Source organism: Canis lupus, chromosome 3 (genome assembly GCF_011100685.1).
Source record: "Canis lupus familiaris isolate Mischka breed German Shepherd chromosome 3, alternate assembly UU_Cfam_GSD_1.0, whole genome shotgun sequence".
In the NCBI taxonomy this organism is placed as follows: domain Eukaryota; kingdom Metazoa; phylum Chordata; class Mammalia; order Carnivora; family Canidae; genus Canis; species Canis lupus.
In genome coordinates, this window is record NC_049224.1 from 1,293,605 (window position 1) to 1,321,269 (window position 27,665).

The 27,665-nt window shown below is 39.2% G+C and overlaps 1 protein-coding gene and 2 long non-coding RNA genes across 7 annotated transcripts in view; 1 reads left to right on the top strand and 2 right to left on the bottom strand.

Annotated features, from left to right (window-relative positions):
* Positions 1 to 27,665, bottom strand: part of CAMK4 (calcium/calmodulin dependent protein kinase IV) — a 279,256-nt gene that overhangs the window by 123,412 nt on the left and 128,179 nt on the right. The gene's annotated exons all lie outside the window — the stretch shown is intronic.
* LOC111094990 lies at positions 3,662 to 9,877 on the top strand. Its single transcript, XR_005356515.1, has 3 exons — positions 3,662 to 3,834; positions 9,174 to 9,573; positions 9,727 to 9,877. It is a non-coding gene; the product is annotated as an uncharacterized LOC111094990 (long non-coding RNA).
* LOC119870976 lies at positions 18,785 to 20,618 on the bottom strand. Its single transcript, XR_005356516.1, has 3 exons — positions 20,487 to 20,618; positions 19,876 to 19,899; positions 18,785 to 18,892 (listed from the first exon to the last, which is right to left on the bottom strand). It is a non-coding gene; the product is annotated as an uncharacterized LOC119870976 (long non-coding RNA).

A 27,665-nucleotide genomic window follows, 5' to 3' on the forward strand; every position in this document is an offset into this window, starting at 1 on the left:
TGCCTGCCTTTGGCCCAGGGTGCGATCCTGGAGTCCCAGGACTGAGTTCCACGTCAGGTTCCCTGCATGGAGCCTGCTTCTCCCTCCTCCTGTGTCTCTGCCTCTCTCTCTCTCTCTCTCTCTCTCTTTCTCTCTATCATGAATAAATAAATTTTTAAAAAATTATTAAAAAAATTACACAATCTGAAAACTAGCCAAATCTACATTTATAAGAAACTCCAATGTAAATATTGACCATATCTCACATGTTAAATACATTAATTCCCCAAAATAACACAATTGTTTAATACTGGATTACTTTTTGTGTTAATTTCTACTATACCTCTGAGGAGTGGTTTCTATAGGGAAAAAATCATATTAAGTGGGAAAAAAGACGCACTTTTAAGAACTCTAAATTCACTAGGAAGATTCTGCTCCTATCATTTTATATGACCATACAATTACTGTAAGAAATTTTTTTAAAAGGACAATCAATTCATATAACTTCATACATCATTTCAAAGAGCATACATTAAAGTTAGGTCCCATTTCATTGTCCTCCCCTCTGACTTCATTACAGTGAAATATCCAAATAGCACATAGTTATGTCTGTAATCTGGGCATTTTGTAGAAATCCTTACAGAAGAAATTCACTTAAAGAGGATGTTTTGTATAGTTTAAATGGCAAAGTACAAATAGCCAACATGTATTGAGCCCTACATTCCAGGCATTGTACTGGCTACTTTGCATATACCATTTCATAACAACAACCTATTTAAGGAGATGAGACAACTAAGGTTCAGAGAAGTAAAGTAATATGGGCGAGGTCACAAAGCTAGTATGTGGTGGGGAGGAAGAATCTGATGACTTGCATTATTGGCATTTTTAAGAAAAGTCGTGTGGCTATTTGTTTTTTTTTTTTTAAGATTTTATTTATTTATTCATGAGAGACACACAGAGAGAGGCAGAGACACAGGCAGAGGGAGAAACAGGCTTCATGCAGGGAGCCAGACATGGGACTCCTGGGATTAGGAACTGAGCCAATGGCAGATGGTCACCCACTGAGCCACCCAGGTGCCCCATGATTCATATTTCTTAAGTAGAATGACAGATTAGTTGATTAACAAAGACTTTCTAGCATACCTTTCAGTAGAAGGGACAAACCATTTTAAATTTTAATTCTGTTAACAAAGAGATCTTATCTCTATTCATTTGCTTACATATTAAAAAAAATCTTCTTGATTCTCTAATTAGGTATGTTGCTAGAAGATCAAGTGATGTAAGGAAGCTCAGATAAAGTACAATGGTAGCTTAAAGAAAAGTGATGAATTAGGGAAAACTTCAGGGAGGAAATATAATTTGACTACCTTCAAAGGTAGGAAAAATTTACCAGAAAGAGATAAGGCGAAGGTCATTCTGGGCAAAGGAAGTGAGCAATAGCTCAGAAGCTGGGACTGAAGACTCAACCTCAGACAACAAGAACAGCAAGAGCTCTTAGGCTGGCTTTTCCATGAGGTGGATGAGGGAGTCTTCTCATGTAAATAAGATGAGGCCAGAGTATGCTAAGATTGGAAATCTGTTATCAACTCCCAACTCCGCAGGCAGAGGGAAGTTATTGGGGTTTCTAAGCATGGGAGTAATAAGATCAGTACACTACAGGAGGATAAGGGATGAGGAACATATTGGTCGGGGAGGGAACAAAATCCAGGAGACTGCTGGAGAAGCCATTACAGGAGCACAAGTATGGCGGAAACAGGAGGACGACGGTGGTAGCAGGCAAGGAGAGAACAGGAAGTTGAAAGAGAGATTTATTTCAAAAGTCACCTCTAGGAATGGTTAGAAGTGGGTGGAGACAGAGACAGCTGAATGGACAGTGGTGATTAGATTTGAGCCTGAGCTACCGGAAGAGTGGCAAACAAAGCAGAAAGAATTAGAAGGAAGTTTTAAATCAAGTTCTGATATATGGAGTTTAAAACTAAAAATTCCAGTCAAGATGTTCAGAGTGGAAAAATCTGCGTATCACATGGCTGGAGGTAACGGCTGATACCACAACACAGGGTAAGTACAAAGAGAAGAGTTTAAATGAATACGCTCCAAACAAGACAGAGGACAAGGGAAGAAAGAAAACTCTCTCAAAGCTGCAGTGTTAAAGTTGCATAACTGGACTGTTACTAAAATTATGTATGCTAAGTAGAGTTAACGGTTCTCAACTGGGGGTGACTTTGCCCCCACCAGGTGACCTTTACAAATCTCTACAGACATTTTTGTTGTCAAATCCAAGTGAAGCAGTGTTTGCTATGGCTTCTAGTAAGTAGAGCACAGGGATGTTGCAAAAAATTCCCACGCTGTACAGAATGACACCCACCTCCACCCAAAGGATTACTGACCCAACACACCAATAGTGCTGGGTTGAGAACTCCGGGCTTAAGATGAGACGGATCCAATACAGTATCCTAAGCTGTTCAGGGAGATACAGGATACTCAGAATAGAAGGGACATCCATCTGGTGTAATAAAAGTTCTCAAATCCTTCATTCTTAGTCTGAGTTAAAATTGAGCTTTAAATTTGCAAAGAAGTTAGGTTTTTAAAAAAAGATTTTATTTATTTATTTGAGAGAGAGAGAGAGTGTGTGTGCTCATAAGCAGTCTCTCTAGATCAGGCATTGTACTATGCTCTTTACACGTATTATCTCACCTAACTCCCAGGACAACCTTATGAGATAGCTATTTTACGCCCATTGTACCGATGAAAAGATTAAGGCCCAGGTTACTTACTTGCTCAAAGTCATACAATTAGTAAGAGGTAAGGCTAGAGTTTGAACCCAGTTGTCCCTATTGTTAGAGCCATCGCCTGTACCCATCATGGTATCTGGCTTATTCGGCAATCTCTCAGAGCCCCATCTCTGGGTGTGTAGGAGAAGCCCTCCGCTTTGGTGGTAAGGTCCCGGCACGAACAAATGCACGAGGCGCATTTGTGCCATGTTACAGGGTGCATCCCCCTGCAATGAAATGGAAGTATTTCTTGGAATGAACAAGTTCTTTGTACCCAAATTCACAATTTAAAAACCAAGGAATTTGCTTTGCTTTAAAGAGAAAAGGACTAACAGTTTTAGGGCAGAAATCCATCTCGTATTTTTAGTTCTTTGACTTTTCCAAAAAACTGTAACTTTTAATCTGGCTTTCTACATATACCAAGAGAATCGGCTGTGACAAAACAGCAACCACACAACCCCAACTCACTGCTACTGAAGATTGAGAAGTCTGACAAATCAACCACATTGATTCACTACTGGAATGAGACCAAGGACGACAGCAAACACAGCTGTTTTTATATAATATTTACAATTATCAGGCTTTGAGAAACTTCCTTAAAAAAGCAGGGAATCCTTCGACTTCCTTTTGAATGACAGTTGTGCCATATGAACAGAGGGTGTGATGCTAGCTCTGCAAAGCCTGGCTATTCCCAGATCTATTCTACGGAGGTCACATACCATCCAGAACAAACCAGCCTCTCAACCACCATGTAGTTTTTCTACGCTCTCTTGCACCATTTTTCCTTCTGAAGAGAGAATGACTGAACGTATCACCTATTTCTGAGATTTTCCACAGAAAGCTCCATCCTTCTTCCAACAGAAATCACAGGCACGCGGCAGGGTAATACCAGTGCTCTCTGGCAAGTCCTCCGAGGCCGGCAGCGGGGTGGCTGCCCGGGGCAGCAGGCTGCGCCTCCACAAGCCAATTTTAGAAAATCTGAGGAAGAGGAACTAGAATATTTTTTTTTCCTTTTTGCCTTGGACCTAATTACAACCTTATGCCAGCTAAAGCGATGCCACATCTCCTCATCACAGCAGAGAGGGTAAGGGAAGACGTGGGAGGGAGGCCTAAAGTTGTTCACGTCCGCCCAGGCACTGCTCTGACTCAAGCCTGAGGATTTTTTAATAACATTCTCTCCGCACATAAACTTCACAATTTAAGGTCACTGTATTTTAATGTCATTCTTAGAATAGGTATGCGTGGATCTGTCACATGCCAGTGAGAGCAGAGGAACACAGCTAAGGGGTCTGGGTGTCATCATCACCCACAGATCAGGACACTACACAAACCTCCCCAAATGAACACAAATAACTGTCCTATGTCCTAGAAAAAGGAGTATGCTTACAATGACTTAATACAGTTCAACTACTATAAAACCAGACCATTACATTTTTTGTAGTTTACTAGATCTTTAAGTGACAGTGTCAGAATATATTCTTAACTTTAAAGCTGTATGGTGTTAAGTAGGACAGAGATTACTGACACATAAAAAGTAACAGTAGCTATCATCGTTGAGAAGTTCCTATGCACTAAATGCCCACTTGGCACCCTGTAAGTCATCTTCTGCACTACTGTCCAAGTAACTTTGAGCCTCAAAGCTGATTTTGTCATGCCCCTTTTAAAATCTTCCAGTAACTCCCAACTATCGATGGATAAAATCTAAATTCCTGGGACGCCCAGGTGGCTCAGTGGTTGAGTGCCTTCAGCTCAGGGCATGACCCAGGGGTCTTGGGATCGAGTCCCCCATTGAGCTCCCCACAGGGAGCCTGCTTCTCCCACTGCCTGTGTCTCTCTTTTTCTGTGTCTCTCATGAATAAACAAATAACATCTTTAAAAAAAAAAATCTAAATTCCTTAGCATGACATATAAGACCATCTATCAACTGACTCCTGCCTGTGTCTTTTGCTATTAGTGCCTAGAAGCACTTTGAGCCTTACTGAGCTCCTGGCAACGCCCTGGCATCCCTCACCATGCAGCACGGTATCACTGACATATACTAAAAGCGTGTTTATACATAAAACACTGAACTTCATGGTGATACTTTACTTTCCAAAGACATTCACCAAACACATGAGAACAGATGCTTACTGGGGTGGAGGCAGAGAGGTAGGGTGGCTGACAGAAGGGGAATAAAGCACTAAACTAGAGAAACCTTGCACAATCTGGAATGTAAGATGCCATGACTGAGGAGTGTGGTTAACTCAGACCTGCACCAAAAACAAGGAAGCTGATGATGCCTTGTTAGGCTAAGCACCACGTATGAGCCAGGGGAGGATACTCAAGAAGGTGTCAGCAAAACACTCCTCAGGTTGTGAACAGCAGGTCACAAAACGACTGAACCTTGTCCTGTACTCCTGTCTTTAAGAAACTGTTCATCCATTATTTCCAAGCACTTGCAAGATTGCCCATTTATCTTTCCACAAGTCAAGGCACCAGCCCATTAGATATCCTTTACTCAGCCTCTGCCCTCAACTCTGGCCACTGCTGGTCCTGGAGATGGAATAAATACAAAGTCCTGAATCCCAGTTTATATTTATTTCAAGCTCACTTTTTAAAAATAAGAAAAATTAAAGAGAACAGAGATTTTAAAGAGATGATGGTGGTAACTGAGGGGCAATGATTGCAGAAAGAGCAAGCTGGAGTAAACAAAACAGCCTACCTGCAGCGAGGAGCACAGAGGTCACAGCTCCCCCCCAGGGGAAGAACCACTACCAGAAGCAGGCAGTAAACAGCTCAGGACCAGGGTCAACACAGGAAGGGCCAAATACCAAAGCTCAAGCCTTGATGCGGCTTTAACTTAAGGAGCTACATTTAGCTGCAATGAGTTTTTATAAGGATAGTTAATTGCAGCGAAATATGGGCATTCACTGCATCCCGAAGTAATCAGGGGCCCGAGAGGGGATGGAGTGTTGGCCCAGACCCTGAAGAGTTCCACACACATGCAGGCCTTTGATCATGCTGCCCTGTTCCTCTTACCCAGGAGAACTGATAACACCATTCAGGTGCCAACTGATTCGGTGTGGATGCTTATTAACAATAGGATGTTTTTAAGTTGCAAAGCCCCGGAATTATTAACCTATGTGTCCTCAGGATGCCCTGAAGGAGCAGCTATCAGCCTTGTGACACCGGGCCACTCTTCTGCGGACTTATTTGTCTGATCCCACAAGACTCAAAGATCCTCAAGTCCAGGGGTCAAGTCTTATCCGTTCATGTCTCCAGCACAGATCACAGTCCCTGGCATTCAGTAAGAACAGTACATATTTGTTTTATAAAGAAGTCAATCAGCTGATGAAGTTAAACGTATATAACCATAACACCGGTAAACCCCATGTGGCAAGTGGAAGGTCAACCATGTCTCGATTATTATATTTTTCACTGATAGTTAAACAAGTGTTACTTTCAAATTATTGGATATTTAATTTTCCTTTTCCTTTCAAATAACTAACTGGGTTTCACTTTGAGGTTACAGTAGGCATCTTTAATAAGTTCAATAACAAGAGCTAAAGCCTAGATAATTAGTTATTATTTCCCATTGTATAAACGATTCCAGGAATATTTTACATAATTAACTTTTTCTAAAACCTGAGTCAACCAAACATCTCTAAATCACATCATGTTTTCCCACTGCAATGCAATTCAATTCCCAAGATGTTCTGCTGTTATGCTGGATTAGGAAAGGACTCTGGGGATGCCTCAGTAGCTCAGTGGGTTCAGGGTCAGCTCAGGTCATGATCTCCAAGTCCTGAGGCTCATTGGGTTTCCTGCTCAGTAGGGAGTCTGCTTCTTCCTCCCCCTGCTCTTGCACTCTTACTTGTTCTCTCTCTCCCTCTCAAATAAATAAAATCTTTAAAAAGTAAAACAAAAATGGATGACTCTGAAAATTAACTCTCAAATTTAATCTGCAAACTATGTGACCTACAGATACATATCTGTAAATAAATAAGTAGTACAGTAAAATAAATGATTATTTTAGAGGGATTATTGGTTGCTTTATAAACAAAATATTCTTCTGTAGCCATTATCATCTTCCTCCTATCTTATAATTCTATTTATTTGGTTTTTTAAACCCTGGGTTTTTAATAATTAAAGTATACCTATATTTTATTAGTAAATAAAAGAGAATGTGGCCTATAAATATAAACTTCTTTAAAATTTCTTTTCCATCTAAAATCAACAGTAGTTAGTTAAAAGGTTTAAAGATGCCAAGGCTTTACAATTTAAGAATATTCATTCTTCAGTAAGCATCCTCACCTAATTCAAATGCCAATGGAATAATTACATCAAAAGCTCTTCAGAATAAATGATCCTCAACTGAACAAAGGACTTCTCTCTCTCATATGAAAACCAACTAAATGTAATATTTTTACAAGTGAACTGCAGAAAGAATGATAAGCAATAAGAGTATGCAAAAAAATCTCTACAATGGCTTGCACTTTCAGTCCAGTCCTAAAAATGAATCTAAATCTGTAAATGGAATCAAGTTTATGTAAAGGTAAGTTTGAAGTCTAGTTAAAACAGGGTCTTCAACATGCAGTGGGACCAAGGCGTAAGGAGGCTGGACACAATGGGACCAAATCTCTTAAATGGGAGAATCCAAGTCATTTGCTTAGTGTGTGCATTCCAGACCCAGGTACCCCTATGGAAGTTACATTAATCAAGAAAATTCATCCTCCTACCCAGGTCCTTTCCCACATGCCCTTCAAAGAGAATATAATGACTTTTCCTCAGGGACATTTTGATCTTGGGCATGGTCAGAACGCAATCACAGCTCATGGTTCCTTTGGCTGCTCCAAGAAGTTTCACCAACACCCAACTGGGAGCAGATCAACAGTCATCACTAGAATCTCTCTTGGTTAATTGCTATCTTTTGAAGTTACTTAAATGTACACATTTATATTAACTGTGACTGGTTAGTAGGTAAACGCTACAATAGAAGGACAGGAGCTACTCTTAAAAAAGTGTTTTGTTGGGCACCTGTGTGGCTCAGTTGGTTAAGCGACTGCCTTTGGCTCAGGTCATGATCTCAGGGTCCTGGATCGAGTCCCACATTGGGTTCCCTGCCCCATAGAGTCCCTCTGCCTCTGCCCCTCCCCCTGCTTGTTCTCTCTCTCTTGCTCTCTCAAATAAATAAATTTATCTTTTTAAAAAAATGTTGTTGCTGTTGCCATTCCCCAGTAAATAATCTTTTCCACCACTGCTAGGAAGAGATCTTGCCTGAGATAACGTGGCAGCAAATCACATCTGTAGTCAAGATGAACGACTGGGTGAAGGAGGCAAGCCATCCTCTTACCAAAGGCACTGGAACAATTGCTGGTTAGAAAAAAATTAGCCACAAAGCCATTAAACCCTTTTCCTGCATGTGGATTTTGTTTATGATCAGTTCCAACTGCAAATTAGTAATTGCAAATTTTCCCAATGGTAAATAAAAATTCTTATCTAAAATTATGGTCACTGACTTTACAAACACAGGACAGAGGTGTTTTTAATGCACTTTGGCTCTTGAGGTTTGGGGTTTTTTTCCCTACAATTTAACTGGTAATTTTGATGCATACGCATTCCACTAAGCTTAATTTAAATACGCAGCTCAAATTTTTACCAGGAGCATTCTTAGAACATGCTTAAAAATGATGTTAAAATGACCTCATGTACTTTTGATTCCAACATGTTTAATCTATTTTTCATAACATCTCTCTCAAACTAACGTGAAATAGGTTGCAAAAATTTAAATGGGTCAACTCCTTAAAGTGATGTTGAAGTTTGGCAGTTTCTGTGAAACACTCAAAAGAAAAAAACTCATTTGTTCAATAAAAAAAGTCAGTTGTATTATTTCAACAATTTATCTATGACATCTTCCACTATAATATCAATGGCCAAGAAACAGATATCGAATTGAATATTTTACTAGAGTAGGGGGAAATGAGGCAATTATTTAACATTTTTTTCTTTGAAAAGAAAGCTTGAACAAAAAGACTATCAACTGCAAAGATTATCTACACTTTTTATCTGTGACTTAATTTTTAGTGAAATGGTGTCTATCTCACCAGCTTTCTTCAAAACTACAATTTTAGAATTTCAAAATTACCTTAAGCTGGTAGAGGAGGAGGCAAAGTCACATTCGCAGACAAGACAAAGCTTCAGATTACAAAGAAGGGAAAACGTAAGCATCTGAACCTGCAGCCAGTCTAAACGTGCTCTTTTGCTCTTGCAAGTTTTAGTTTTATTAAGGGCAGCAATTCTATCTTGTTTCATGAATCTTATGAACTAAACAGTCCCATGGTTCACACGTCCGCATACAATTGGTCTATCATTTCTACCATTTCAGCTTACTTCATCACCTCATGCTTTGTGCCATTTCTTATGCCCTTTTCTCATTTTCTTTAGCCTCTAGGTGAAATCATGGAGAAGACGACAAGGCCGGAAGTGCAAAGAGAGGGGGCCCGGGTGAAAGCCCAGCTCGGGCTGCTGCCCGGGTGCCTGCGGGCTTGTTCAGCGGCGGGCCCCTTGGAAGTTCCGCAGAGATAGTTTGAAAATACTGTAACAAAAAAGAAAAACCTGCATTGTATCAAATATGAGGCATATGACTAGGAATAATAGAAGGCTTTTAAAAATGTGTAAATGGGAGGTAATAACCTCACAGAGATCTTTTGTTACCAGACCCTCCTATTTTACAGCAAATGGAACAGCACCGCCCAACAGAAGCAAAACGCTGCTCAGCAAATGCTGCCCGGGGATGGGAGGCAAGGTTCCTGGGAGCCGTATTTTAAAAAGTAAAAAGGAACAGGTGAAGTTCATGTTAAGAACATATGGAACGTTACCAATATATCCAAAAACATGTCCAATATAAACTATTTCTAAAATATTGTCATTTCAATATGTAGGCAGCATAAAATTAGTGAGATAATTTACATTTTCTGTCCTCATTGGGTCTTTAAAGCCTAGTACGCATCTCAGTGAGGGCACTGAACAGCCCATCCCAAGGCAGACCGGACACACTCCAGGTGCGCAGGAGCAGCGCCGCACCGCGCCGGACAGCACCGACCCAGGACCGGGGGAGGAAGCCAGGTTCCACCACCGCCAGCAAATACTTTGCCCTTTACTCGTTTATTTTTTTTGTTTTTGTTTTTGGTTTTTTTTTTTAGAGAATAATACAATTAGGCACTGCCGCATGCCTGGAAGCCTGTTCGTCACTCGGTTTGGTTCGTGTCTTTAACTCAGGCTGCTGCCTACAACACCGTCGTTCCCCCCACCTTTCCAAGCTACACCCCCCTCCAAGTCACGCCTCAGAATCCCGCGTCCTCAACGCCTCCCACAGCCACTCGGGTTCCGGTCACCCCCCTCTGCTCCCCCACACCCCACACAGCTGCCAGCCCTCTTTGGGCTGTCAGAGATTGCGTGTTAGATAAATGAGAAAGTCATTTGTACAGCTTCTCTTAGCATTTGATTCGGGACTGCCTTCCACTGTAAATATAAATAGGCATTTCTCATTCCTAAATTAAATGTTATTTCCCATAAGGCAAAGTCTATACCCCAGTTTCTTATAATTACTGTAATCTCTCCTTTTCCAAGAAACGCATTAAGACCTTTTATGGTCTTGGGGAAGAACAGTAGTCCCTAAAATCAGAAGAGAGCCCTATTTCAAACTCCTCTCTAAATTGGCAGTGTATTTTCCCAAATATCCTTAAAATGTACTTTGTCAGGCCTCATCCATTTTCTTCTTCTCATGTTACATTACTTTTCTTCAATGTCCTCTGAAGAGACATTCAGGTCCTCCCTGAAACTGTCCGACCTGGAGCTTTCTTTCTCCTACCTGAGAACCCTGCTGGGCAACAGGACAGGAGTCCCATGAAGTGAGCAGCAGCCGCCAAGCATGGAACTGCCTCTGCTATGGGCCTGAACCAGTAGTTGGGATGAAAGCAAGCTCAATCCCAACTCTCCACACAATCCACAATACTCTTCTCTCCTCTTCCCAAACAACAGTACATTCACACACACATTTGATCATAAATCCAATCACTCACAAGGAGGGAAGGATCAATAATTCTAAATGTCATGGACTACAATTTGCTTATTGGGCCAGCATTTAATAAGTTGCTACTGATTTTAATGAGAATGGTTTTCTTGGAGTGGTACAGGTTGACAGGTGGAAGGGTTGGAGAGGGATGAGGATAAATTGAAAGGGGAAAAAGCAAAGACAAAGTGCCAACTATGGTTTTTAGGAAGTTAGTCTTTAAGGCCCCCTTCAGCCACCACCTTTCTGAAGCACTGGGGGATGGCACCTTGCAAAGGGAGTTCTAGCATAATCCGGCTCTCCGCTTCTCTCCAGGCAGCACTCTGAAATCCATTCCTTGCACAGCTGATTTCACTTGGCTCTCCACCTTTCTACTACCCACTGTGAGCTTCATCCTCCCATTTCATCTTTGCCATATCTTTTTTTAAAAAAAAAAAAGATTTATTTACTTATTTTAGAGAGAGACAGCAGAGAGAGGGGCCGAGAGAGAGAGAGAGAGAGAGAGAGAAAGAGAATCTTAAGCAGGCTCCAGGCCCAGCACAGAGCTGGATGCAAGGCTAGATCTCAATTTCACAAGCCTGAGATCATGACCTGACCCGAAGACAAGAGTCAGACATTTAACCAACCGAGCCACCCAGGCGTCCCTCATCTTTGCCTTATCTATTAGATTTCTCTCTTGGCAGTATTTTCTTAGCAACAGTCTTGTCTTGACCATAACACTAATTTACACTTTTCTAACTGACTTAGAGTAAGACTGGTACCTCAGGTGACCTCTGCTTCCACCCGACATGGCCTTTAGAACTCCTGCCTAGCCCAACTCTATTTCCACAGGCAATGCCCCCACTGCACAACTAGGGCCTGTGAGTAACGAGACAGATGGGAGGAGAAACAGAGGCAATATAATTCTCACTGGATACAGTATGATCAAAGCTGAGTTCTCTAGCTATTCTTAAAATTCTGCAAAAGAGATCACTTAAAGTAATCTAAATTAAGTGTATTGTGTACTAATTATATTTCAGTGAAAAGTGTATTGGTCTTATTGCACACTTTATCCTTTTACTATTCTTCATCTATATGCGTTCCAATTTGATAACGCATATTTATAATCTTTATCTATTTAGAACTTATACATACAATTTTAAATGACCAATAAGAATTTAAAAAATAAAAGCCTACTGAAATATTTCCCAATTGTAAAAAAGTCCTAGTATAGAGTCTAGGCTTAGAATGCTATTAAGTGACATGCCTACTTCTCAGTATAGAGAAGCTTAAAAGAAAATTAGTATTACCACCTTCTATGCTATAGAGAGTAGTGTGCTTCATCAATTCAGAGGCACTACCAATTGTAAGACACACAAGAAAGAAAAAAAGCTACCAATTATAATTGTAAAATGTCCTTTATTATAAAATATATCTGAATTTCATAGATGTTAAAATAGGTAAAGCCTGTGTGTGCCCCTAAGTATTGATGAAATACAGTATTCCTTACTAGAGATAACAGAAGTAGAGATAAGAAGCACCCAATTCAACTGACGTGTATGCATGTCAGTGGAGGTGACTGCTCTAAACCAAGAGGAACCAGCACCTGTAGGATGATGTCTGGCAACTATAACATTCAGACATTTGTGTTGCCACAAGTAGAAAAAAACGAGATCTGCTTCTCAAATCTATTTATCAGAACCACCAGGGCCAAGGCCAAGGCCAGGGTGAAGACAGAGAGCGTTCATCTTGGGTGCAAAATTGAAAGTGGCAACAAAAACAATAATCAAGATTAATAACATTTTTGTGCAATACTTAAAGTCAATGCAAAAATCCATGCTGAACAAAATATTAGAACTTTTAATAAAAATAGAATCCATAGAGCTGTTTCCTTCTGCCTTAGGCTTCAATATGGCTTGGCAGAATATTGAGAACCACTCATGTATCAAATGGATTTAAATAAAAATCTATTTCAAATGGCTGTGACAGAGTACACTTAACTATTTTTCCATATTTTAGCTTGACTTTGGAATACTACATTGCCCCAGGAAAGACTTTAGAAATTTTGAATCTGGGCAGCCCTGGTGGCCCAGCGGTTTAGCACCGCCTTCAGCCTGGGGTGTGATCCTGGAGACCTGGGATCGAGTTCCACATCAGGCTCCCTGCATGGAGCTTGCTTCTCCCTCTGCCTGTCTCTCTCTCTCTGTCATGAATAAATAAATAAAATCTTAAAAAAAAATTATGAATCTATTAAGTTGCCTACATAATCAAGTCTTGAAAGTTAATTGTATGGTGTCCATAAAGGTATTAAATAATTTTGGAAAAAGAGAATGTTTCATTGTTTTCAGTTGGATTATAAAGGTTTTTTAAATTTAATCTTTTAGTGCAGTTAGAAATAACTCATTTTTACAATGGGATTCTAACTGAGCAAATTTTCAAGAAACTGAAATCCTGGTGTATCATAAAAACATCTGACTCTTTTGTACCCTAAAGAAGCTTACGAGCAAATTGGAAACTCCACCAGACAAAGCAACCAAATGCAGTTTGTTGGCCAACCCTAAATAATTATGAGAAGGCTCCTTAGGATTTTCCTTTGTAGAACCTCATCAAGTTTCTAATCAATACCAGTTTCACGGACTATAATCACTTTCTTGATTTATGCTATATCTGTGTCTAAAATGTATTGATTCAGAACTGAATGACTGGTAATCTGTTCAGTATTATGCACAGAGCCAGAACTGCTGCTACTGTATCAGAAATGTCTAGCTCTGCAAGCTCTGGGCCCATCATGAACAGAATTTCCCAAGGGTATGCAATAGTATCCTAACAAAGCCAAAATCCTAAAGGTTTTGTTCTAGTATTGTTTAAATACCCACTCATTCATTCATTACTTTCTCATGCAGCCCAGCTTCTTTCAAGCCATACGTTATTCATCTAATATGCTAATTTAGATTTAATTAATTTATTCACATGTACATTTGACAAATTTTTGGTAGAAGATATTTATTTGATAATAGAGTCACAGAATGCAAACGCAAACTTAAATAAATGAAAAAAGCAATTGACAGTAGAGATTAGAAGTTAGTTATGTGTCCCTTTTTAAATGATTTGCTGAACCAGGAATTCTTGTTTAGGACTTTATACATGAAGACCATCCATGAACCTTTTCCTATTTTCCTGAGGGATGGGCTGTAAGGGTAGTTTTTAACAAAGCTGTCTTCACTAGACTTAAACATTCCCTTATACTTCCTGAAGGGAAGCCTAACTTCTTATAAAGGAAGCTAATGTTGAGGTGCCAGATGCTTCTCTCTCCATCACAGCCAATGAACACAAACTGCTATTTTCCATACCCACAGGGGTGGAGGTGGGAATGTTGAGACGGTGCCAAAAAAGCTGCTAATTTTCTAGAGGAAGGCGTGTGGGCCTTGTTTTGTTTTTAGAAATTTATATGAGGTTTATCTTTCTAAATAAAAATAGCTTTGAGGTCTTACCATTATCTATTATTATGATATGATTAATAAATGAATCATTACAAGTGAAGTAAGTCAGACCAAAGAAGACAAATATTGCATGGTATCACTTATACGTGGAATCTTTAAATTAGAAAAAATAAAAATAATAAGTCAAACTTATAGAAAAGTAGTTGCCAAGGATCGGGGAAAGGAGGAACAAGGAAAGGTTAATTAATAGTAAGGTACAAACTTTCAGCTGTAAGATGAATGACATAATATGTTGAATATGGTTGATAGCATTGTTTTATATAACTGAAATTTACTAAGAAAGTAGAACTTAAATGTTCTCACTAAAAAAAGGAGGTAACTATGTGAGGTGATGACCATGTTTATTAACTAGATGGGGAAACCTTTTCACAACATATATGATACAAATATACAATAATACCTCTGAGAAGCAAGTCACTATGGCCAACTACATAGTAAACAAAGACTGGTAACAGAATTCACAGATCATTCAAAACTTTTCATTTTAGTTATATTCTTCAATCTATGTTTTTAAACCCTATAACCAAAAACAAAAAACAACCTGTTGCTTTGAGCTGTCCTTATTCCACCTGTCCCCATAACACACAGACAATTAGTTGGGAGAAGAAAGAGAAGCCCAGCATCTGAGTATTTTGGAATATTATACAACTCCCAGAAATAATTTCGAAGATATACTGGAATTAAAGGGCAAATAAAGATAGTACTCTTTCCTATGTATTCCGTAATTCCATGATAGCTTTAGTAACTACTTCTCTAAAATGCATTTGCCTTACTATGGGGAGAGCTTTTACTGATACAGACTTGGGATGATCTCATCCTGCACATTGCCGTTAGTTATGGTTTTCAGCGACACCAAGTTGGAGGCTAAAGGATAAACTTAAATTTTTAAGTTATCTGGGACGCCTAGGTGGCTCAACGGTTGAGTATCTGCCTTTGGCTCAGGGCATGACCCCGGGGTCCCGGGATCGAGTCCCACATCGGGCTCCTGCATGGAGCCTGCTCCTCCCTCTGCCTGGGTCTCTGCCTCTCTCTTTGTGTGTGTCTCTCATGAGTAAATAAAATCTTTTAAAAAAATTTCTTTAAGTAATCATTTTAGGTCTAGAGTTCTTGAACTGAACTTAAACCAAAATTCCATCTGCTTCAGTTTCAGCTTTATAGTAATAGTATACTGGCAATTTCATATGGGGTAGTGAGCGTGGAGGTGCAGCTTAATGAGAAATCTGTTGGATGCAGAAGGGCCTGGAAAACAGTCATGCTTTTAAAGATGTTTATTGTTGGACTTCCCTACTGTAACTGTCTCCCTTTCACACAGTTCTACTCATCTGCAGATATTCTGGCTTCCTTTTCTATTTTAAAGTCTTAAAAGAAAGATAGGGGGGAAAAGCCAATTTGGGACAATTATCATGAAGAGTTAAATTTAAAAGCGAGAACAACTGCAAATTAAGCCCTACTAAACCACAGCAGCTGGCAATATGTTTTTAATTTGAAATTGAAATCTGTGCAGACTTTCAAAGTCACAAATTTCCAACATGAAATTCGCCTCTAAATGTTTTATTTGAAGAATTACTTCCCTGTATAGATGACAGAGCTGTACTACAATCAGCTTTTTATCACTTTGTATTCAAAGTGGAAAATACAACAGTTTCATGCACTGAACACAGCTTAGTAGCATCTGCAACAATTTCATAATAAGTAATAATAATTATAGCTTTACTTTTAAAAATTTGCTCATGAAGGATACAACCTGCTTTGAAAAAAAAAAAAAAAAAGGAAGAAAAACCTTTAGTTTGGGGATATGAAAGACTGCAGCACCAAGGACTCTGCCACAGGGCATATTCAATATCATGCAGATGCTTGCTCCTTAGCCTCACCTGATTCTCTCCAAAACACTAGGAACTAGGAATTAGCAGTATTTGCAACAAAATACAGAACAATGTGCATCAGTTTGTGTGTTTTTGTAGCTTAGTGCTAGTATTCATCAGGTATCACCATCTTGCTTTTGAACCTGAATGATACATTTCTCAATCATGACTCTGGAAACCACAGAGTGAAAATAAGAGGGAGAATATTGTGGCATCCTGAACCTTTGAAGTTGCTCCTTGTAATTAATATCTCACATTAATGCCAAGTAAAAAAGAAATACAAAAAAATGCCTGTGCTATTTAAAATCATGCATGAACATATGTATAAAATAACGAAGTATTGTGTAAAACTAAATGCAAATTAGGGGGTTTTCCCCAAAATTTACCAATTATGAATTACATCTTTAACATCATGGGATTTGTAGTTTTATTTTTTTTTAAGATTACACTTATTTATGAGAAAGAACGAGTGCGAGCAAGCAGGGGCATGAGTGGGGAGGGGAAGAAGGCGAGGGAGATGAGGCTCCCCCTGGGCAGGGAGCCTGATGTGGGGCTCAATCCCAGAACCTGGGGATCATGACCTGAGCTGAAGGTAGACACCTAACAAACTGGCAACACAGACTAAGATTCTTGCCTCAGAATTCTGCCCTTAGAATAAGAAGCCATGTGGCATATTCCTAATTTAAGTGACATCTGGACTATAATAAGCCCAAGTTTCATGACAGAGTCCCAATCTACACGTGTGGTTCCTGAAGTCTTAGATATTCTTTTCTAGAAACCTCTGACAGGAGTGCAATGTTAGGCCCTAATGATGACAGCAGGGTCTGTGGGCCCAGGACCCTTCCTGCACAGGATGTCTCCACCCCAGCATCCCTGCCACTACTACCACTGAATCTCACCTGGCACCTACATGGGTGCCACCCGCAAGGGTGGGAAAGTTAATATTCCCTAATGACTGTCTATGACCAGGTCAAGAGCCAGTGGACAAATTCTTCCCCTTTCTCTGCCTCCATCCCTGCCTATGTCAGACAGCCCTGAGAAGGATTCCCAGGGGACAGTCTCACGGAATTGAGCAATCCGTTACATTCACTGCTTGCCAGCACAGTAACACACTGGCTCGCCTTCATTTTCTAGTTCATTTCTCTTGTCCTTCATTCCCAACGCCTGAGATTTAATTCCCTAAGTAAGTGATAGTTCTTAAGAATTTTGCCTCAGATTCTGATTTCTGGCTAGGGATCAGTTTATGGCAAAAAGGTGTAAAAATGTTTGCATGATCATGGGAATCACTAATCTTCCAACTAAAATTGAAGCAATTGGCCTAAGGTACAGCTCAGGGAATACAGTGAAACTGTGATCTTGTAATAGTGTTGCATGGTGACAGATGGTATCTATACTTGTAGTGGGCATGGCATAACACACAAAGGGGCTGAATCACTATGTTGTACACCTAAAATCAGTCAACTATACTCAAAAAACGTTTTAACAAAAGAAACAGGTGGCATAATAGCATAATAAAACGGCCAGCTATAGGATCATCTTAGGTATCGGCTCAGGGAAAATTCTATGAGGTCTGAGAAGGGGGCAGTCTATTTTCCAACACAAGGTTTATGGATTGAGCCCATGGCATATACATTGAGCCCACGGCATATACGTGATACAGTACAGGTCTGGAATTCACAGGTCTGAGGATCTAGGGATAGAAGTAGGATTGGCCCTTCTCACCCGTACTCCCAAAGATCCACTTGTGGAATTTGTACTTCCCCACAATCTTGAACAATGGAAGGGTAAATAATGAGCTCCCGAGAAGATACTGCTTCCATCAGGAGATATAGTATTATTTCTACAAAACTTTAGACTCCTCATGCTTGAGGCTCCATTGGCAAATAAATGATTCACTATAATATCACAGATAATCAACCCTATCATCAAAAGGAACTAGAGTTTCTGCCACACAATGGGTGTGAGAAGGAGTATAAATGTGGGACTATTCATTGGCATCTCATGGTGCCTCTGTGATAATAGTAAATAACCAAATGTAGCAGCTATAGGCCAACAAGAACAAGGCATCCAAGAGTTGAAATCTCTCAGGGATAAAGATATGGAACTACTCACAGACAAGCAACCACGAGGGAGTGTATTATTATCTAAGAGTAAGAAAAAAATCTAGAATTGATGGTGAGGGAAATTTACAATGAATACCAACTACAGCTTTGAGATTGAGATTACCCACAATAATGGAAACCATTACTTGTCTCATTAATCCTCTTGCCTTAAGTCTTTCAGACATCGTGACAGGTTACCATCTTGAAGGGGCTACTGTGACTGATTAGAAGAAATAAGGAGGGGGGATCCATGGGTGGCTCAGTGGTTGAGCATCTGCCTTTGGCTCAGAGTGTGACCCCAGGGTCCCGGGATCGAGTCCCATGTCAGGCTCCCTGCAGTAAGCCTGCTTCTCCCTCTGCCTGTGTCTCTGCCTCCCTCTCTGTGTGCGTCTCTCATGAATAAATAAATAAAATCTTAAAAAAAAAAGAAGAAGAAGAAAAAGAAGAAGAAATGAGGAGGACATCTTGTACTTATAAAAGATAAAGGCCTTGTATGAAAGCTGGATACTTTACCTCAGGCCTGTGTTTCAGACTCTCTTCTCCCACCATGAGCTTTCCTTGTTGCAGCTGGACTAGCAGATCCACATATATGTACCCACATATATGCAACCCAGAAGTGTGAGGTAGTTAACACCCTCTGTATGGACCTCTGACCAACAGAAAGCAAGAGCTGGCAGGTAGCTATCTGTCACTTTTCTCCTGGAATGGAAGGGCTCAAGAGGCATTTACTGTTCTTGTGGGACAATCGTCTAAGATTGAGCAATTAGTTACATGTAGTGGTAAACTGCTCAGGAATCAGTAATACTTCCTTTCTTTGGCTCTCCCCCCATTTCTGCCTCGCTCTCCTTGTTACCCATGCCTTCTCCTTGAGATTGCACTCCCTAACGGAGCAGATAAACCCTTCATCCCAAGCTCTGCTATAAGGGGAAGGAAGACTAAGAGAGCTTGTCACCAAAATATATGAAGTATTTTCACAAATCAACACAAAAAAGATAGACAACCTAATAGAAAACTGGACAAAAGGTTTGACTAGAGACTTCATGAAAGAGAAAATCTAAATAGGCAACAGTTATATGAGACATTTATATATAACAATAGTTATATAAGGTTCAACATTATTAGTAACCATAAAAATGTATATTAAAATAGAGGCAAAGTCTCAAAACAGCATGTCTGGCAAAGATGTGAAGCAATGAAGATTCTCATACACTATTGTGGGAGTGTCAAGACACATAATCTCTTTGGGAAAAACAGCGTTATCTAATAAAGTTTAAACATGTATCCCCTATAGGCATGAATTTCACTTCTGATTATCCATCATAGAGAAACTTGCATGTGTGCCAGCTTACAAACAAGATGCCCAGAGCATCATTATCTGTAGTAACAAAACCTAAGAACAATCCAACTTTCTCTGAAAAGTAAAACAGAAAAATAAATTGTGGTATATTTTTACAACAGAATACTATACAGCAATGAAAATAAATAGCTGTTACTATACTCAAAACATGAGTAAGTCTTAAAAACTTAATTTGAGCAAAAGAAACAGACCAGAAAATGATATTCACTGCATAATTTCATGGATATAAAATTCAAAACAGGCAAAATGAAACTATATTATTTAGGAATGCATACCTTGTGTAAAAGGAAACCAAGGAACTTGATTATCATAGAAAGGAAGGGGACAGGATTAGGAAAAGGCATGCAAGAAGCTCCTCAGTGTTGGCAATTTTCCATTTTTCTCTATCTGTGGGTTTGTTGTTTCTTTTTCATTTTTACAAAAAGGAGATTAAAATGCAATTTTAACTTGCTTTTTATATGAGATGGTCACTTTTTGAGCATTACATCATCTCTAACAGTCAGTAAATGCTATAAATATTTGAAAGACAAACTATTATAAAAGCATCTAATCTTTCCATCACTTTTAAAAGTGTTAAAATACAAAATAGAATGTGAGTGTATTTTGACATTTTTGTCAAAGCAATATGATTGTCACAGTAAATATTATACATATTTAAAATATAACTTTATATCTAATAATTCTTTCCATCGCCATCAACAGTTTAAAATTCAAACACAAAAATGAAATCTTAATTATTCAAGATTTCATATCAACTCTAAGTATAAAAGTTACATTTTATGCTTAAGCATTAACCAAAGCTTTTTGTTAGTGACCTCTATGAGTTCTATTAACTATTATGCTCACTCAATTGCCCACCAACTTTCTCTGGGACTTTGTTCCTAACCTGTATCACCTGGCCTGATTCATCCCTCAGACCCCTTTTAGCATGCTCTGAATACTCTGAGAAACATTCAGGTTTTTCCCAGTGACCTGTTTACACTCAGAGAGGGAAAGTGCAGTGGTCTTCTGTCTGCAGAGACCTCTAGGAATCTGACATAAAGAACATTCTAGAAGTCAAAGAAGGTTCAGTGAGGCCATTCTGATCAAAAGACACTACTATCCCCACCAACTAGCATATTGTAACCAGGGGTTGAAGAGGTCATGGAATTTGACTCCTGTGACTTTTAAAAAAGTCTCAGAACACATAAAGGCTAAATGCTTTTGCTGAGAAAAAAGGGGAGAGGGAGAGAGAGAGGAAGAGGGAGAGGGAGAAGGAGGGAGGGAGAGAGAGAGAGAGAGAGAGAGAGAGAGAGGAGGCATCAGGAAGGGCTGAATTTGTCCAAAAATACTGGAAACTTTAACTTCAAATAGGTCTAACGATTAAGGAATCAAAAACATGAATTTCAGTAGCACTTCCCTGGTTTTCCTTTCTAATATGCATCAATTTGCATCTAATAGGAGTAGATTAAATTTTAGTGTTCCCTATTTGGATTCCTATTAGAAATACCACCAAAGGTGGAAACAAAAAGTCACCTTCACAAAATGGCTTTAGATCACTGTTAGTACCTGGAAAATAGCATGTAGCTTCAGTCCTAAGAAACTGAGTCTGAGTCTTGGTTTTGAAACTTAATAGACATATGATTTGGGGCAAACTTCTTGAACACTCTGAGTATCATCTGTAATGGGGGCCACAAAGAACTGTTAAATGGAATAAGGTATGTAAAATCTTGCATAATCTATAAAAGTACACTGTATCAATTTTCACAATTATGCTAATTTAATTTTATATTTACTATTCCTATACTGTGGACATATTATATGAATACAATTTGTCAACTACATATCATCAAGTAAAAGCTCTCTATCCGGGATTGTGAAATGCCAAATGACATAGCTGTGTGGTACTGGATCAAGGATTTACCCTCTCTGAGCTTCATTTATTCATCTTTATAAAGAGAAAATGCTAAGAATGACCACAAAAGAGCTGTCATGATGACTAAATGAGATGATATATGATATACACTAGTATGTACAGAACTTAGAGCCCTTGGACTCTTAGACGTCACCATCATTATTGGAATATGGATTTCACTGCATTCTGCATACCTCTATTTTTTCTTACAGCAGGGTGTCTCCAGCTTGATAACATATCCTTTGTATTTTGGTCACATATCAGCCCAGGCCGTGACAGATTCTGGCTAATAATGTTCCATTTATCCCAAGCTAGGTCGATGGCGGCATCATAGCAATGCTGCTAACAGTGAGTCAGTGATGAAGTGTCCTTCTCAACAGACTATGGAACTCTTCTCATGGGCTTACTTTATCAGAAAAATGCATGACCACATGTACATGCCAATGTAATTCCCCAAAGGCTGCCTGCCGTCACAGGGGCAACTACACAGTAACAGAGCAGGGATGTACCTGCTGATGTCATTTGGCCAGAAGAGCCTTGACAAGGAACATAAACAACCCATCATTAAGGGGATTACCATAAAAACAGATGAATATGCCACTTCATTCCAAGAATGAACACAGTTAGAACACAGAATTGCATTCATGTAAAAAGAGAAAAGATTTGAGGAATTATGTATATGAAAAAGCATGAATTTCGGGGCACCTGGGTGGCTTGGTTGAGTGCCTGCCTTTGGATCAGGTCATGATCCTGGGGTCCTGGTCCATGCTGAGGGGAGAGTCTGCTTCTCCCTCTGCCCCTCCCCCCCACTCGTGTGTGCACTCACACGCTCTTTCTCTCTCAAATGAATAAAATCTTTAAAACAAGAAAAAAGAAAAAGCATAAATTCTGAAACGCATCTACTGGGCCATGCTTAGAGCACCGTAGGTGACATCAGTATGCATGGGAACCTCAATTTTGGCAGCATTTTTAATTGTGCTTATAGAAGATGTTTTAGAAAAGCTAACAGGCGTCATCTTGCTAATAGTACATGACACATTATGCTAATGAACAATTAAGTTAGTAAAGTACCAGGCCATTCTGATATTCATGAAAATCACACTGGCAACCTGTGAATTGTGTAAAGCACATCAGAGACTAGGAAAAGTACAAATTTAATAGTCATTACAATGCACGTAAAAATACATGGATATCTCAGATATGTGTGTGTGTATGTATTTCATTTCTCAAATTGTAAATAAGCTGTTCATTAGTGTATGTCGTTCTGAATATTCTGCATAGCACAGTATTTTTTTTTTCCTTCTGGTGTACCGTGATCTTTTTAAGACAATCTTCATTTGTTTTGATTCTTTGGATTAGGGTTTTATTTTTATGCTCCAGCCAAAAGAACAGTATGTGATATAGCTCTTATTTTAGTGACAGACGTTCCATATGTACCATGCATGAAATGTTGAAAAATTATAAATCATCCAACATATCCAAGTTTGTAACATATGAGAGTCTACTGACATACAGTTGGACATACAATTTTGTGAGAAAGTGAGTTTTTTTTTGAAAATCTCTTTTTCGTGGCTTAAAAAGAAGTAGAGAAATCATGAACAAGAGAAAATAGAAATTAGGTGGGCAACAAAAATCTGACTATACTCCTGTTTATTTCCCATACAAATCACTAGTGTGTTTAACTTCCAAATTAGCATAAACAACAACAGGAAGAAGAGGTATTGTCCTCAGTGTGTCTCCCAGCCCTGGGCCCCTTTAACTTGGTAGGAGCCTTTAAACCTAAACATTCTCTTCTCACAGCACTTCAGGAAAGAAGCATTTGCAAATCTAAACTAAGTGTGCACATGGAATGGGGTTGGGAGGCGGGCAGGAGGAGCTAATGAGGTCGGGGCTCTGCCCACATCTAAAGAGGGCTTCGGTGCACCTGGTATGGAGTCTGCACGTGCAGGCCCTCAACATCGGGAGATCCCAAGTCTGAAATAACAAGTGAGAAACGGGAAGATTCTGAGCAAGGGTTATGTTGGGAAGACCAGACGATTTTTCAGTTTCTTGTTAGCTCATCTTTATATTTCTCACATTACCTTGCAATACCAATAAAGGTCTTTTGAATGAATATGGTGATTAATGTTTATCTGACAAATCCACATTTACAGTATATATAAATTAAACAATATGTCAAAGCCAAATATGAAATGTTTGTTGCCTACAATCATTCCATGTAAATGTTGAAAATCTTTTGGCTTACAAAGTTGTGAGATATAAAATGCATTGTTTAATTGACTGTGATGATGACAGGTTTAAGGAGGGGAAACTACAATTTCCACTTAATTGTAAACTTGTTATTAATTTAATTATTTAATTACGTATTAAAGTTTAGCCATATCTGAAATGTCGTATTTTATGAAAGCCTCATAAATTAAATTGTAAACATTATGACACAATTCACAAAAATAAAAATACTTTCCAAGTGAAATACAATAGCAAAAAGAAGTAACCACCTTAATGCTCAGGAGTATAGGAACAGACCATTAAAGTAGGTTGTGCTTTTTTTAATGGAATACTATATATAGCACCTTAAAAGATGAACTGCCATATTTCATCATTCCAAGCTGTACTATTTTCCACATTTTACTATATTCGAAATACTGTTGCTTCTTACAATCAATGGCATCACAAAATGTCTCTTGTTCAGGCAGCAGGCATGCTTCTGTTGACTAAGCTTGCAAACAACCTATCCCTGATGGCAGACCTGCACAACTGCCATCCTGTAACACTGTACTCAGCAAACCACTTACGGATTACCTGAAAACTGAGTATACCAATCTTGATTGCTATCTGCAAACATTCTATTCACCCCCTGGACAGACCAAGAAAGTGCTGACATTGGGCAGTGGCTCAGTGGGTTAAGCGTCTACTTCGGGCTCAGGTCATGATTTGAGGGTCCTGGAATGGAGCCCTGTGTCAGGCTCCCTGCTCTGTGGGGAGTCTGGTTCTCCTCCCTCTGGCCCTCCCTCCACTTGTGCTCATTCTGTCTCTCAAATAAATAAAATCTTTAAAATAAAATAAAAAAGTACCAACATCAAAACTGACACAATGGGTACCAGTTGCTTGGAAAAAATACTGGAGATAATAGAGCATCCTTTAAAAAAAATTTATTTTTTGAGAGAAGAGAGGGGCAGAGGGAGAGGGAGAAAGAGAATCTCAAGCAGACTCCATACTAAGTGGACAGCCTGACATGAGCCTTGAACTCACGGCCCTGATATCATGACCTGAGTTGAAACCAAGAGTTGGATGCTTAACTTACTGAGCCACCCAGGTGCCCCAAAAATAGAGCATTCTCTAAAGAAGTGGTCTTTCAGGGGCACCTGGGTGGTTCAGTGGTGGAGCATCTGCTTTCAGCTCAGGGCGTGACCCCAGGGTCCCAGGATTGAGTCCTGCATTGGGCTCCCCATAGGGAGCCTGCTTCTCCCTCTGCCTGTGTGTCTGCCTCTGTGTGTCTCTCATGAATAAATAAATAAAATATTTTTAAAAAATAAGAAAAGAAGTGTTCTTTCAGCAATTCTCTGGATGATACTGTTTAGAAAAAACACATGCATCAGTAACTGAGTCAAGCAGTGACTCAAGAATTTAATTCTGAATGTGAAGAGATGTTAGGACTATCTTAACTAGTTAATTTTTCTTGTATTTTCCTTTCTAAATACACAGAGTAATAAGTGATAAAACTACATCTAAATAAGTCTAAGAAGGTCAGTTTAATTAGCCATGCTTTTTTCCATCTTAGTAATTAATACAAAAATGTTGAGGAGCTGAGAATGAGACATGTATATGCAAATATAAGGACAGATTTCAAACGCATATTGTTTTTTTTTAATTTTTTTAAAATTTTTGTTTTATTATTTATGATCATCACACAGAGAGAGAGAGACAGGCAGAGAGACAGGCAGAGGGAGAAGCAGGCTCCATGCACCAGGAGCCCGACGTGGGATTCGATCCCGGGTCTCCAGGATCACGCCCTGGGCCAAAGGCAGGCGCCAAACCGCTGCACCACCCAGGGATCCCTCAAACGCATATTGTTGAAGGAAAAAAGTACATTACAAAAATATACATACATGCAGTATGATCCTATTCATGTAAAAAGAACTCACATAAAATTATAACCTGTATTTTTGTAGCTACATATACACATTCCAGTCAAAATATAAAAAATGCACTGAAAGGAAAACACAAAGCTAATTACAGAAACTAATTCAGGCCAGATGGAGGTAAGAGAATCAGAATTAGAGATCACAGAAAAATGTGATTTAACCTGATCATTTATGAAGTTCTACTTCTAAACTGGAAAATATACTCTTACATTACTGTATTGTTTTCAAGTCCTATGTACCTAGAAAAACTGGCCAAAAGCAAATAGATACAAATATTGACTGGCAGTTAATTACCAGTGGTTAATGGGATATCAGTCTCTTTTATTTTCAGGCTGGAACTTTTTCAATTTCTACATCAACTCCCATATTTTCAAAACTAAAATAACATTAGGGAATTAATCACACACTTGTATTTTAAAATGTCAGACAAAATAACCAAGCATGAACTTAATATTGTATCTTTCTATCAGAGCCAAACAGCATGAGCCATCATCCAATAGCATGAGCCAAACAGTTCTGTATTTGCTTTGTCCCCTTGACTCTCTCTATGGAGAAAAAAACGCAATGAAGAAAATACACAATAAATGGGGTCTCCATTGCCCTTATTCCAGGAAATTCCTTGTCTATTTTAGCAGCTCTTTGGGAGAAGTAGCCACTCTTTCATCTTCTATTCTTGAGTCATGTAAGTTGTAAACAGATTTTAAATCCTGTGAACTTGACTTCTCATGCAGTGTTTTATCCTTATCACTCTTGATAATCTTCTCATGTTCCAAAATGGTCTGAGTTATTCAATGAATAAGCTTAACCTCTTTCTCCTTAAATGTTATTTTCCTCTTCCTTATAGAGAAAAATAAATAAGGGAAAGATGTGTTCTTTACACTTCAGCATGGAAACAGGCTTATGAAAGACGTACCACAGATCTGGGAGATGGGGTGCAGCAGGAAATAGTAATCTTTTGTTACATGTACTGTATCAGGTAGGTTTGGGACACGGGAAAGAAAAATTATTCAGGCTCTTTTAAGCTAAAAAGCCAATACAGCAAACGAGGAGCTGAGGCAAGGCGACCAGCACTGAATCTCAGAAAAGACCACAGAGCTGTCCTCCATGTCACCATTAGAAATTCTGGGATTTCTAGACCCATGGATCCGGATGCCGTTGATGTCTCTGCCTTAATTATGTCCTGACACCAACCAAGCCAGCGCCTTGCATAGAACACAGTTATAGACAAACCAACTTCACAACTTAACTTGCCAGCCTCAACAGTACAGCAGGAACACTGCTCCCCATTCCACATCCTACTTGAGTGTATATAAATGGCAAGGCCAAATCAAGTAACATCCAGAAACTTGGGAAAGTATAAGGAAGATTCTGAAAACTCTCTAGTCCTGCCAACTATTAGTATCATAGCAACAATACAACCAATACTGATATTCAATTAATATTCTAAAGAAGTATATCCAAGCACTCTGAATTTTGTTCTGTTTTAATTAAAATTCTCAGAGGTCCATAGTGAGGTAATGTTTCCTCTCTAGCTCGCTTCCTTTCTGGTTTTGGTCTCTGCCAATTTGCATGGAGAGCTCACTGTGTCACAGTTACCATCTGTTTAAATAACCCACATCTCAGAGATTTACACGGCTGCACGTGTCTCTGCAAACCTTTCAGTTTGGAGATCTAGGTCAGTCAAGCCTAGATTTTTAACAGAACAGTTGGCTTTCCTATAGAAATAACCATATTTAGAATTTTGGAGTGTTCGTTTCCTTTGTGAAGTTACTGATCAACACATATATTTTAATTATTAGGCACCATGATAAAGGGGAAGAAGCATGAGCATTAAAACAAGACCTTTGGTAGATGTCTCAAAACCTGGTTAATAACAAGTTTATGTAACTGGCAGACTTATTTTGGGTCTCAAAAACCAGGAAAAGATTTTGCACTGCTGAATTCTTTTTCTGCCTTTTAAGGTACAAAATGCTTGGCCAGTGACTTCAGAATGCTTCTTCCTATCAAACCTGTAATTTACTGGAGC